Genomic DNA, 7,904 nt, shown 5'->3' on the forward strand with positions numbered 1-7,904 from the left:
CACCAGAGAGACCTCACTTCCTTTTGGAATCTCTCAGTCACTGAAACATTTCATTTCATTTCACATCCCCCTTTTGGTCAAGAAGATGTTCTCCCTCCCACAATTCTGGGTCTAGTTTCCTCCGCAGGAGTCAAATTCCATGTTGCCAGGGAGATGTATACCCCTAGGTGTCAGATCCCACATAGAGGGGAGGGCAATGATTTCACTTGCCAAGTTGGCTTAGCTAGAGAAAGAGGGCCATATCTGAGCAACAAAGAGGAACTCAGGAGACCCTTAGGCACAGTTATAAACAGGCCTAGCCTCTTCTTTGCAGTAACAGTCTTCCCAAGGGCAAGTCCTGTGATAGAGGTCTTGGCACATCAAACTGTCAGTACCGTGTCTGTGAGCACATCAGCAATCTTCAAGGTGGGGAAACCCAAAACTCCTGCATTCTCCCCCAGCTCCTCAGGGGGCTCTGCATACTTTTTCATTTTTTTTAAATTAACTATTAACTATATCAAAAAATCTTAAAACATACAATGTAAAAACATTTAAAAGAAACCAAAACAAGGGAATAAGAAAAAGACAAGTAACCTAAAATAACTATATTACTTCCAACATGTTACTATTCTATGCCAAGAAAACATACAGACTATAACCCAGCAAAGGAATAAGAAAGACAGATAACCTGAGATAGCAACATTTCCATGAACTTGTTCCTACCATACCCACCAGAAATTAACAAACCTTAGTCATTCCTGGGCATTCCCATAATGTTAAGTTTACCCAAAATAACATATCTGTTCTTGTTAGGTTATAATTACTCCTTTACTAATTGCTCTCTATTGTTAGGTCCCCTACATTCTACATTATAAACCATTTGTTTTATATTTCTCAATGTTCACATTAGTGGTAGCGTATATTTCTGTTTTTCTGCCTGGCTTATTTCATTCAGCATTATATCTTCAAAGTTCATCCATGTTGTCATATGATTCATGATATTGTTCTTTCTTACTGCCTTAGGGTATTTCCTCATTTGTATATACCACATTTTATTTATCCACTCATCTGTTGAAGGGCATTTGGGTTGTTTCTGTCTCTTGGCAATTGTGAATAATGCTGCTGTGAACATTGGCATGCAGATGTCTGTTCACATCACTGCTTTCAGATCTTGCAGGTCTACACCAAGAAGTGCAATTGCTGGATTGAAGGGTAACTCTATATCTAGTTTTCTGAGGAACTGCCAGACTGTTTTCCAGAGTAGCTGAACCATTATACAGTCCCACAAATGATGAATAAGAATTCCAAATTCTCCACATCCTCTCCAGCATTCGTAGTTACCTGTTTGTTTAATGGCAGCCCTTGTAATTGTGTGTGAGATGGTATCTCATTGTGGTCTTAATTTGCATCTCTCTGATAGCTAGTGAACCTCAACATTTTTTCATGTGTTTCTTTTTTTTCCACCCTTTCACCTTCAAATTCTTTGTGTCCCCATGTCTAAGATGAGTCTCTTGTATGCAACATATTGATGGTTCATTTTTTTAATCAATTCTGACAATCTATGTCTTTTAATTGGGGAGTTTAACCAATTTGCATTCAACATTATTACTGTGAAGGCATTTCTTGAATAAGCCATCCTCTCCTTTGGCTTATGTTGTCAGATATATTTTTCCCTCTCACACTTAATGTACCCATAATGAATCTCTTTATACCGAACCTTTCTCCATATCTCTCTTTCCTTTGTTTCTCTGTCAGTAATGTATCAAGGAGGTCAGGTCTCTTCTTAGCAAATTCCCTCAGCATTTGTTTGTCAAAAGTTTCAGCTCTCCCTCAGATTTGAAGGAGAGCTTTTCTGGGTAAAGAATTTTTGGTTGGCAATTTCTCTTTCTCAGAATTTTAAATACATCATGCCACTGCCTTCTCACCTCTATGGTGCCCACTGAGTGGTCACTAGACTTATGCTGTTTACTTTGTAAGTGGTGAATTGCTTCTCTCTTACTGCTTTCAGAACTTGCTCCTTTTCTTCAGTAATTAACAATCTGATCAGAATATATCTGGGAGTGGGTTTATTTCTATTTATTCTGTTTGGAGTTTGCTGGGCATTTATAATTTGCATATTTATGTTTAGAAGTTTTGGGAAGTTTACCCCCAAAATTTCTTTGAATACTGTTTCCAGACCTTTACCCTTGTCTTCTCCTTCTGGAAAACCAATGACTCTTATATTTGGATGTTTTATATTATCTATCATACCCCTGAGGTCCATTTCAATTTTTTCAATTTTTTCCCCATTCTTTTGTTCTTTCACTTTCCATTCTGTCTTCTTTGAGATCACTGATTTGCTGTTCAGCTCCATCTACTGTTGTGTTGTGAGTATCCAGAATCTTTAATTTGGGCAACAGTTTCTTTTATTTCCATAAGATTGTCTACTTTTTTTTTACTCTTGCAATTTCTTTTTATGCTCTTCTAGGGTCTTCTTCATGTCCTTTATATCCTGTGCCATGCTCTCATTGTTTGTCTTTAGTTCTTTGTTTATTGCTCCAAGTATTGTTTCATCTCTGATCTTTTGATTTGGGTGTTTGGGTTTGGGTTATCCATATCATCTGCTTCATATGCTTAAAAACTTTTTGTTGTTTCTTTTATTTCCATAAGATTGTCTACTTTTTTATTTACTCTTGCAATTTCTTTTTATGCTCTTCTAGGGTCTTCTTCATGTCCTTTATATCCTGTGCCATGCTCTCATTGTTTGTCTTTAGTTCTTTGTTTATTGCTCCAAGTATTGTTTCACCTCTGATCTTTTGATTTGGGTGTTTGGGTTTGGGTTATCCATATCATCTGCTTCATATGCTTAAAAACTTTTTGTTGTTTTTGGCCTCTTGGCATTTGCTTAAATTGATAGGGTTATTTTAGGATATGTGGGCTTATGCAAACAGTTATCCCTAATTTTTCAGATCTACAGCTTGATGGCATACCCTTTAACTAACCAGCACGTGGCATCCATGAGCCACCTATTCCACTCAAACCAGTTTTCCCCAGCTTTGTCTTTGTGGTGAGTGGGGGTCTGTATCTTATGGGAGTCCAAGTGGTGCACCAAGTTTGCATGTGTAGTTGGTTCTGCCCACCCGGAATGTGGGGCACATGTCTGAGTTGTTAGGGAGGGAGGGCAGCTCTAATAATCAAACCTCCTAAGTGTTCCTTGAGATTTAAAGCTGTTGTAAGAGTCTAAACCTTCAGTTGAGTCTTACCTCGGTTTGTCTCTGCCACTGCCCAGAAGTCCTTGGTACTGGTGTATGGTCCTTGAGACTTCTGAGTCCCTCTTCCAAGCCATGCCCTCCCAGGGCCTCTGCTGAGAGAGGATTATGGTACATCACAAGTGAGCACATCCCCCAAGGGAAGTCCTGGGCCACAGAACCATGTAGGTGTTTTCCCAGCCTGCTGAAAGGATGGCTGTTTGCAGCATGTTAATTTCCTCCTTTTTGCACAACTCTGTCTTCCTAGCTCTGGAACAATTATCTGTGGGAGTGCAAAAGCCTATCATCCATGCCAGATATTGTGGCATGTGCACATGTTGCTTGAAACACTTCCAATTGTGCCAGGTTGTTTGGCAGAGATCTGAGCTGTGTTGCTGGGGCTGGTCAGGAGTTTTCCCAGCCTGCTGGCGAGATGGCTGTATGGGGTGTGATTATTTTTCCCTTTTTGCTAACTTCTGCCTTCCTAGCTCTGAGACAATTAGCAGTGGGTGCCTGAAAAGCTATTGTCCACACCAGATATTGATGCATGTCCACAGGTCATGAGGATGCAGTTCCCTCTGTGCTTCACTCTGCAGTTATTGCTGCCATACCTGCTGCTACTTTTGGGTTTTTAAAACTAGTCCAACTCCAAATGCCAACCCCAGTTTCTTGATACTGCAGCATGGCTGCTGGTTATCCAGCAGGCTCACTCATTTCAGAATGCAGATTCCTGGTTTTGCCAAGTGCATGGTCCCTGTGGATTTAGAAGACTTTGTCCAGCTGGTGCATCACTGAAACTGGTGTTCTGGGTCACATTCTGTCTTTTATCTAGTATTTTTCATGGGGATGTTTTTGCCCTGTCTCTCCTAACTGCCATCTTCCAGAAGCCTCCCTGGATTCAATTTTATAAATGGGATTCATTAGGTTACAACTTTACAGTTCTAAGGCCAACAAAGTGCCCAAACTAAAGCATCAAAAATGATACCTTCAGGAAAGAAAGGTGGATGGTATCCAGAACATCTCTGTCAGCTGGAAAGGGACATGGCTGGAGTCTGCTATTCCTTTTCTCCTTGGTTCTGGTTTCAGAATAGCTTTCTCCAAAATGTCTCTGGGCTTCTGTCTCTTGTAGTTTCTCTCTCTCAACTCCTGTGCATCCTTGCTTGCTCTTCCAGGTCATTTCTCTCTAAGCATCTGGGGGTTCTCTCTTAGCATCTTTGGTGCAAGCTCTATGCTTCAACTCTCATTTTAGCATCTTCAAATATACATTTATTTGCATCTCCAACAACTCAAGTTTCTGGGTCTGTGTGGGATCTCAGCTGTCTAAAGGACTCTGGTGATCTAATTAAGAACTACCCTGAATGGATGTGGTCACACCTCCAGAGAAAAAAAAAACAATAAAAATCTCACCCAACAAGACTGGATTAAAGATTGTGGCTCTTTTGGGGTCCAAAAGAGTTTCAAACTTGCACAGTATCCAAATCCACTAGGGAAAGTTCTGAAAATCAGTGTCAAGGGGGTTGAGAGAGTAGTCTTTGAAGAACCTCAAGGTGCTCAACCAAGATGATTTACAGCAAGTGCATGCAAAAAGCCAGGGGAGGATAGAGCAGGAATGGAGTGAGGGTCCAGAGGGCACAGATAGGTCTTGGAGGACCTATGCTAGATCATAAATGAAAAATTCATGAATCTGAGAATTTGCACAATATTTATGTGCATGAGAAGACCAAAATCCACATGCAGTATGATTTAGAGATACCTACATTTTTACTATCCTAATTTGCATTTATTTCATTAATAAAGCTAATTTTTTTCCACTTCTCATTTGTATTTTTTCTTCTATTAATCCTTTATATCATTACCCCATTTTTCTATTACAGATTATCACTTTTTCCCTCATTGATTTAGAACACTTTAGGCCTCTGCTGCCTCTGCTGTCACCTCCTCCACCAGAGCCATTCACTGCTGTGTGGGGAAAGTGAGGCAGGGATGCTGGGACCACCATGTAGCCTGACTCAGTGAATGAGTACAAGACTATTGAGCTCATGTTGCCAGAGTGTATTTTTGGCATTTTTTTTGAAGAAAGCTGGATACCATAAACAGAAAGAATCTTGGAGGATTCTTGACTGCTATCTTCTCTCAGACTAATCTGAAAGGGAATACACCCATTCATTCTGGATTGGTGGATCTGAAGTACAAAATATTTTCCAGATAATGGAACATCATCTATGATCATCTCCAGAAAGATTAAAGACTTGTGTAGTAAATATTTTGATCAGTACTCTGAATCAGATCAAGTGGAATTTGCAGAACATTTTCACTATCAGCACAGATATATTAACTCTTACCTGAAGCCCAAGTTGCAGCAGGAGTTTATTACTGCTTTACCAGAGCAAGGCTTAGATCACATAGCAGAAAACATTCTTTCCTACCTGGGTTCCATGTCTCTGTGTGCAACAGAGCTGGTTTGTAAAGAATGTCAATGAGTGATCTCAGAAGGAATTCTTTGGAAGAAGATGATTGAATGAATTGTATGCACAGATCCTCTATGGAAGAGACATTTGGAAAAAAGAGGGTCGGTACCTTTTTAGAAACAGACCCACAGATGGCTCTCCCAATTCATTTTGTATGTCTTTATACCCAAAGATTATCCATGATATAGAGACTATAGAATCTAACTGGTGGTGTGGATGACACAACTTCCAGAGGATTCAGTGTCACTCTGAAAATAGTTAAGGTGTCTACTGTTTACAGTATGGTGATGAAAAAAATATCAGTGGCCTATGAGATAATTCTATTAAGATTTGGAATAAAACCAGCTCGGTATATTTGAAAGTATTAATGGGACACAGAGGCTCTATCCTTTGTCTCCAGTATGATGAACATGTCATTGTAACTGGCTCTTCAGTCTCTACTGTAAGAGTCTGGGGTGTTAACAAAGGTGAAGTTCTGCATATGCTGATCCACCACAATAGGACTGTATTACTCTTACAGTTCAGAAATAGACTCATGGTGACCTGTTCCAAGGACCACTTCATCACCATGTGGGACATGGCTTCTGCCACTGATATTATGCCATGTCCTGGTTGGCCACTGCACTTCTGTCAATATGGTAGACTTTGATGATAAGTACATCATGTGCTCCTCTGGTGACAGAACCATCAAAGTGTGAGGCATGAGTACCTGTGAATTTGTTTGTGCTCTGAAAGGGCACAAGTAAGGCAGGATTCAGCTAGTTGTTAGTGGATCATCAGATAATACCATTAGGCTATGGGATATTGAATGTGGCACCTGTTTAAGAGTCCTAGAGGGACATGAAGAATTGTTCCACTGCATCCACTTTGATAACAAGAGGATTGTCAGCAGGGCCTATGATGGGAAAATTAAAGTTTGGAAATTGCAAGCCACTCTTGACCCCTGCACACCAGCAAGCACTTTGTGTTTGTGCATGTTGGTGGAACATTCTGGTCATGTGTTTCAGCTTCAGTTTGATGACTTTCAGATTATCAGCAGCTCTCATAATGACAATATTTTGATTAGGGATTTCTTAACTGTGCCTCCCAGTGCCCAGAATGAGATGAACTCTCTCTCCAAAACATACATTACACCTCCAGATAACAGTCTGCCCTTTACCCACTTCAGGGATTCCTAGTCTTGAACTACTGGCTACATGGCTACCAAATGCCTATGGGAGTTCATTCACAGCTGAGTTAAGAAGCTGTAATTGGTTCTAGATGCTGGGTAGATGCAAAGCAGCTAACTCTTCAAGTAAGATACCTATTTTTGAATCATGGAGAGATTGAAAGACTTTGAGCACCATGGGATAATTAACACATGAAACACAATGATTTTTATGTTATTATTTATAAGATATCTGTTGTCACATTTTCATTAGTAGCATCATAATCCATAGCCTTCTTATATATGAGTTTAGGAGATGAGGGCCTTCCTCTGTTTCTTTTAGAGTAGACTACATGTTTCTCTTGGTTGAACTGGTGGGGGGGATGTTTCCAGGTGAAGAATTGAGTATATATGATAGGGCAAGTTTTGATTCTCATGGCTTCTTGCTTTATCCTCAGCTTGGATGTTTAGTGCTTGGACTGTCTGAGAGTGAAAACCCAGAGGAGATACTTGGTGGCAGAACTACTGACAATGAAACAATGGTGAGTAGTGGGAATTGCTATTTCTACTGAAATTTAACCCTTTTCAAGATATGCAGATTTCCCATACTGGTCTGGCACATTCTAAGTACACTCATGGTATACTCACATATTTGAGATCCACTGTGTATACCCAGGACTCTGCTATAATTATGGTGGACAAGGGAGTGGGTAAGAAATAATCTTCTCTCCACCATTTATACTAATTTGTTCAGTCTCTATTAAAGCTGTGTATTCACAGAAGAAATATGAGAGGATTTATTTCCTTCATGCATCCTATGTCATCAGTGTGGAAATAATACACTTATTCACTATTTTAGTGTTATTGCTGTGCTTAGGATTGTGGTGAACATAAGGGATACAGATGAGAAATTGCACAACTTAGTCCAATAGGGAGGCAGATAGTTCATCAGGTGAGCTCAATGAGTCCAGTGTTATGAATGCTGGGGTTAGGACTATGCCCTGTTCAAGAGAGCACAAGAAAGAGGACAGTTAAAGGCAATGAAAAGGAACATTTATTTTGTTCAATATTTCTTACAGTTTT

The 7,904-nt window shown here is 39.9% G+C and overlaps 1 pseudogene; it reads left to right on the forward strand.

Moving 5' to 3' along the window:
- Positions 1-4,060: 4,060 nt before the first annotated feature.
- LOC119525736 lies at positions 4,061-7,273 on the forward strand (annotated as a pseudogene).
- The last annotated feature ends 631 nt before the right edge of the window (positions 7,274-7,904 follow it).

This window comes from Choloepus didactylus (genome assembly GCF_015220235.1).
Source record: "Choloepus didactylus isolate mChoDid1 chromosome 26 unlocalized genomic scaffold, mChoDid1.pri SUPER_26_unloc1, whole genome shotgun sequence".
Classification (NCBI taxonomy): domain Eukaryota; kingdom Metazoa; phylum Chordata; class Mammalia; order Pilosa; family Megalonychidae; genus Choloepus; species Choloepus didactylus.